Genomic DNA, 7,109 nt, shown 5'->3' on the forward strand with positions numbered 1-7,109 from the left:
ACAAAAGAGAACGAGAAATGGAAGTGCTAAAACTCTTCAGAACGGAGGAAGAAAGGCTGAGGAGGACAGGTAGAATATTGATTACAAGTGAGGAAGACACTAAGGTGCTGGAGAAACAGCCTGTTAGAGAGAGAGGAGGGTACGGTGAGAAGCTGGCTTCGGCTCCGTACCCGGATGCGAAAGAAACAGAAAAGCCCCCTCCCTATAATGAGGAAGGAACCCCTAAGCAGTGCCTCCTGCTGACGGGAACAGTAAACATGCAGGGAGAAGTACAAGTTTGGGATAATAAGTCGGAAAAAAGACAATACCGGAAGGAAAAAGTGGCCATATGGAAGGAGATACAGACAGAAAGGATAAAGATGGAACAGGTAAAGAGAGAAATGGAAGAAGGGATTGAACAGATGAAATACTTGAGAGAGGAAAAGGAGTATGAGGAGTATCGGTTATACCATAGAAATAAACAGACTAGAAAAGAAAGTGGCTCATCAGGGCGGGAAGAGATGAGGCATTCAAGAGGAAGTGGAAAAAAGATAGGAGATGAGAGTCTTGGAGAAACACAAGAGAGAAGGGAATCAAGCACGAGTAAGGATCATGAGGAGTCCCTGCCACAGGTGTACAGACACAGACAGGAAGAAAGAGAAGGTGACTCATTGGAGGAGCAAGAGTTAAGTGGAGAGAGAGAGGATGCGAGAATTTGTGGGGAAGAGGTAGGAGGCAGAAGCCTAGAGGAGCAGAAGGAGGCGGTAGGGGAGCGACTTGCGGAAGTAGAGAGAGAGCCAGATAAGTTACTGAGAGGGGATTGCCAGAGGAGATGCGAAAAATACTCCAGGGGCCAACCAAGTATTGAATCAAGACAGAAAGGAAGGACTCCACAGGGAGACCGAGGGAAGAAGAGGACCCCGGAGACATTTGTGTGGGAGGCAGTAAAAACATACCCTGAGACAGATGGGGAGTCAGGTGAGGAGGAAAGCCAGGGCAGGTGGGAAGAAGGAGGAAGAATGATGCCTTTGTTAGTAAAAGGATCAGGACAAGTGCAGTATATCCCTTGGGGATCCCAGGACCTAGAAGGGCTGAAAAACACTCTGCCCAATTTACATGAAGGAGCAGGGAAATGGATTACAGCCTTTGAAGAAGAAACGGCGGGACGATTATTGGCTATGGGAGATTTGAAGGCACTATTGATAAGGTTGATGGGAACCTCCAAATTTAATGAACTAATGGAAATGGCTGGCATAGTAAACTCGAACGACCCGAGAACTGATGGAGACGGGTTTGACAGAGTGAGGCAGAGGGTATGGCAGGCCCTCAGAAAGCTTTATCCACCCAAAGTGGACCCCAAAGCCTTAAAAGGGGATCCACTGGGAGACACTGAAAACCCAGCAGCCTACGTAGAAAACCAGTTGAAAAGGTGGAGACTGGAGACTGAGCAAGAGGTGGAGAATAGCTTATTTATGACCTCACTGTTCCGACATAGCATTTTGGATGCAATGCCTCCACAAGTAAAATCCAAACTGGAGGAAGTGGTTGGGCTGACGTCAATGACCCCACAAGAATTTAGAGACCACGTAGTCCATGCGGTTGAGAAATACCAGAAAGACAAACGAAGGTTGGCTGAGCAGCAGGAAGAGGTGCAAAGAAAGTTAATACAAATGCAGCTCGAAGAACTCAAAAAGAAGGAAAAAGAGAAAAACAAAAAGATGCTGCCAGCAACCACCGGTTCGAGTACCACCATCGAACTGGACAAAACACTGCTATATGGAGGGACCGATCATACTGTAAGACAAGGGCCGGAAAACCCCATGCCAATAATCGTCTTTGGAGGAGCATTCCCACAAATGCTCTATCAGGAACAGACTAAATTCAAACAGCCCAGACAGGACTGGAAGTCCCAAGGAGGGGGACAGAGGAGCTATGGGCAGAGGGGACCAGTGAGGAAACAGGGGGAAAGAGAGGTAGAGAGATTGTGCTGGGGATGTAATCAGCCAGGTCACATGAGAAGAGATTGTCCGTTTACACTATGGCCTGTCACATACCAGCAGGAACCGATAAGAAGGGAACCAAAGTTTAGCCAAGGACCAGCCCCCACAGGCCCAAGCAGACCTGTGAACCCCTATGCGAGGTATTAGGGGTGCCCCGAGAACTCGAGTGGGAGGGACATTACTCAATGATAACAAGGGAGGCAGACGAGGAACCCATTGTTCAGGTTATGTTAGAAGGGCAACTGACACCAATGATGATAGATACTGGAGCCACGTACACTTGTGTACAGCCACAGTATGCCCTTCACCTTCCCATGTCAGGAAAGTTTATTAAGACGGTAGGATTCTCGGGGAAAACACAGTTGACACAGTGCACGGCTCCAGTGCGGTTGAGAATGGGAAATAAAGGAATTGTTTTGCCGGTGCTAGTATTTAAAGGAACTCCGATTAATTTGTTAGGCAGAGATGCCTTATTGAAACTGGAATTAAAATTAGAATGCACCAGAAATGGGCTGAGTGTGGAAAGAGCAGGGGCTCAATTGATAGTGCGAGAAGACAAGAAGGCTAATGTCTTTTGGATAGGAGACATCGCAGATCAGATTCAGGAAACCTGGGAAAAATGGAAAAAGGGCATGCAGGCTATATTACCCAGGGCTGTAATGCCCAAATCTGAGCTACATTGTACAGTGATTTTTGACGAGACTCAGAACAGGGAGTTAGAGGAGAAATGGCACCTGGAGGCATGTACCCAACAGCATCTGGAAGGGGAGGCTGTGATAATTGGAAAGCAAGGGGCAGCTTTACAAGTTAAGTGGAACACCTTTTTAGAAAAATGGTACAGGATACCGGAGGCTGCGCCCCACATAATGTTGTTGGTAAACAAGGGATATCAGTCTAAAGACTTAGGACCCTTAGTTAAGAGTGCTGAAACCGTAACAGTGTGGAGGAATATCACGCCAGAGGTGTGGATATCAGAAGACAACAATTGCATTAAAATAATGGTAAGTGTAGATATGGTAGGGACAGTGAGAGAGGTTGAAATAACTCCCCAACCCACACACGCTTTTGACTAATGTTCCACCAGAAGCAAGTTACTTTTCAATGATTGATTTGTGTTCGGCTTTCTTCAGCATTCCTCTGGCTGACCAGTGTCAGTATTTGTTTGCATTTACTTACAGAGGTGCTCAGTATACCGATACCAGAATGCCGCAAGGATTTAAACACTCACCACACATTTTTAATCAGGTGTTGAAGGCAGACCTAGAGGGCATACCATTGGAAAGTACATTGTTACAGTATGTGGATGACCTGTTGATTTGCTCCCACAGTAAGGAACAGTGTGAGCAGGACACTATAACTCTGTTAGAGAAGCTGGCGCACGGAGGACATAAAGTATCCAAAAAGAAACTGCAATTTTGCACGCAGCATGTGGAATACTTAGGCAGGGATATCCAAGGGAGTGAAGGCGATAGCACCAGATCAGATTGAGACAATAACTAAGGCCCCAAAATCCCAGACTGTAGGGCAGATGATGACGTTTTTGGGAATGGCAGGGTACAGCTCAGATTGGATAGGAGAATATGCTGAGATTGTGGCACCTTTAAGAAAGATAATGAAAGAAGCAGGACATACAAATTTGAAGAACGGCTTACAGTGGAATGGAGAGGCGGAGATAGCTTTCAATACTATTAAGCAGGAATTGCAGTCAGCACCAGCATTAGCTTTGCCTGACTACGAGAAGGTTTTTTATTTGTATGTATCCAACCGACAGGAGGGTTATGTCACAGCGGTTCTAACACAGGAGACAGGCACAGGAAAAGCCAAGCAGAACCCGGAAGGCTTGTGGAGTACGGAAGACGGTTTGTTGGTAGCGCCCACCCCTCTACTGACGATTCTGATTTCAGAAGCACATGGGATGGACCATTGTGCAAGGGGGGAAGTGATAAAGAAAATAAAGAAGGATGGTTTTTGGTCACCTTATTTACAGGCTTCAGTGGACTTTGTCTTATCACAGTGCGAGGTATGCGCACAGAATAATGTTCGGAAGGGAATTACAACCCCAATAGGTCACATTCCTGTACCTGAAGGAACATTTAAACATCTAGTGATCGATTACGTAGACATGATAAAAACAGTGAGAGGGAAAAGATACATGCTGGTAGTAATTGATCGATTTAGCAGATGGGTGGAGGCGGTACCTTCAAGAGATCAAGGGGAAAAGACAGTGGTAAAATTTCTGACAAATGAAGTGATCCCAAGGTTTGGAATACCTACAGAAGTTAGCTCAGACAATGGTTCAGCTTTTATCCAGAAAGTGCTCAAACTGGTACTACAGGCACTGAGGATAAAGCAAAGATTTGAATGTGTATACCACCCTCAGTCGCAGGGCATGGTAGAGAGAACTAATGGAACCCTAAAAGCCAAACTAAACAAAATTTGTGCAGACACTAAACTTAATTGGGTCGATGCTTTACCGTTAGCATTGATGAGTTACCGCATGCAAACTCATGCAAACTAATCGAATGACATGCCTGACACCGCATGAGATTGCTGCAGGCTGGGAAGCTATCATACCTGTGATAGGGGTAAGCAAAAATGTTGAATGGATAAACTATATATACTACAATCAACAGAGATTCATCAACTACACCGATGATGCACTGGAGGCCTTAAGGCAACAGCTGGATGCAACTAGCAGGATGGCGTGGCAAAACAGACAGGTACTGGATTGGCTTATGGCAGAGAAAGGGGGTGTGTGTGTAGTGTTTGGAGAACAATGCTGCACTTTCATACCGAACAATACTAGCCCAGAAGGGTCTTTCACCAGAGCAATGAATAAGTTAAAGAATCTGCGGACGGAGGTCAAACAGAATGCAGGATTTGAACATCAGTTCTTTGATTGGTTGGAAAGTAGACTCGGAGGATGGGGAGCATGGCTGACTGAAATAGCAATAACTGTCAGTATTATATTGTTGAGCTGTGCGTTTGTGCTGTGCTGTTTTCTTCCTTGTCTCAAATCTCTTGTTGTGCGTGCTGCAGCCAAACAATTTCCAATGCTCGTGGCAATTACTGAAGCAAGCTTAGTGGAGAAAGAAACACCGAAAATGTATCGTTACAGCCTACAACACCTGCAGGATGAACAAGAGCAAAACGACAGTGTGGGAGTAGATTGTAAGGGCTTCTGCGTCTTTTTCCCTGTCTCAGGTACAAAGGGACAGGTTTTTGGCTCAGCGGCCCAGGGTAACAGGGAGAGAATACTTTGAGGTCTTGGCGCAGAAAATTATAGTTTAACCCGAGATTTGGGAATAAGTGCTTGAGTTTATTGGGGCTTTTGTGCACAGACTCTTAGTTTTTTCTCTGTGTGAGACCCTCTGGGTCTCAAAGGGGGGATATATTGGAGTATAAAAGTATAAATTTTGCTGTGTAACCAAAACTATGTAGTCAGTTTTGAAACTTGCTATTTGCTCTGCATGTACCCAATTTAGTAAGAGAATGAAATCCTAAGAATGTAGAAGACAATGGTGTGTTAATGAGAGGTAGCTAAGAGATGTAGATTAGAATATGATTAAGTCACGAAATCTTAAGAATGTAGAAGACAATGGTGTGTTAATGAGAGGTAGCTAAGAGATGTAGATTAGAACATGATTAAGTCAATGGGTAGAAACAATAGTGGCAGGATGTACGTGTGATACGCAACTATAGACCGATTACATATGCTAATGCAACTGGACCAGGAGATTGCTATAAAGAATGCTGTGTCCAGGGATCAGTGGGCAATCAGCGACTAGCTCAATGACTGTCTCAGCTTTGATTTGCAAATTAAAGTTTAATACTTCTTGAAGAATCTTCTGCGTCTCCTGGTCGTTTGTGGGGCACGAGAAACCATGACAGCAGCAGATTGCACACTGTCAGGACCCTCTAAATGAAAAAGCTCCCCCACATGTTCCCTGTAAACTTTTCACCTTTCACCCTTAACCCATAACTTCTGCTTGTTGTCACACAAAACCTCAGTGGAAAAAGCCTTCTTGCATTTACCCTGTCTATACCCCGCCTAATTTTGTATACCTCTATCAAATCTCCCTCAGTCTTTGATGTTGTAAAGAATACGATTCTAACCTATTCAACGTTTCAGTATAACTCAGGTCCTCCAGACACGGCAACATCTTATACATTTTCTCTGTGTGGTTTCAACCTTGTTTATATCTTTCCTGTGGATAGATGACCAAAACTGCACACTATACTCCAAATTAGGCCTCACCAACTTCAACATAACACCCCATTTTTTGTAAATATATTGATTTATGAAGGCTTTCTTTATCAAAAGATTTCTTTATAACCCTCTCCACCTGTGTCGCCACTCTCAACAAATCATGGACGTGTATTCCCAGATCCTTTTTTCCTTCCACTCTCCCCAGTGCCCTACCGTTCGCCGTGTAAGACCAACCCTGGATGGCCCCACTGAACTGCAAAACCTCACACTTGTCTGCATTAAATTTCATCTGCCATTTTTCAGCCCATTTTCCCAGCTGAAGCAGAACACTCTGCAAGCCATGATGCCCTTCGTCACTGTCCACTATACTCACAATCTTGGTGTCACACTCAAATGTGATCTTGGTGTCTTTTAATTTTTTACGCTTCAGTCTGTTGGATTACACAGGGGAGCGGTAACCAATGTACTCTGTGTAGAGCATCCTCTGTACCCCGTGTTGACTGTATTCACTCCACTGTCCCCAGTGTTTGTAACAGGATACAGAGTTTGTTGTATTCATTGTTTTTGTATCCAGTGAGAAACCCGTCTGTGTAAGCACCCGGGACACTTTACTGCATTTACACAGCGACTGTACCTAAATACCAGTTGTTTTTGTTGACTGCTGCGTCAGCAGCTGCTGAACATAGAACATTGGACAATACAGCACAGGAACAGGCCATTCGGCCCACAAGTCTGTGCTGAACATTGTGCCACTTCAGTCTCATCCCATCTGCCTGGTCCACAACCCTCCATTCCCTGTCTGTTCATGTGTCTGTCTGAATGTCACTGAAATGTTGTTGTTGTATCTGTTTCCACCCTCTCCCCTAACAGCACGTTTTATACAATATCCTGGAAATCGATTTTTCTGAGAGTGGGCGGGA

The sequence above is a fragment of the Hemitrygon akajei genome, chromosome 2, assembly GCF_048418815.1.
Source record: "Hemitrygon akajei chromosome 2, sHemAka1.3, whole genome shotgun sequence".
NCBI lineage: Eukaryota > Metazoa > Chordata > Chondrichthyes > Myliobatiformes > Dasyatidae > Hemitrygon > Hemitrygon akajei.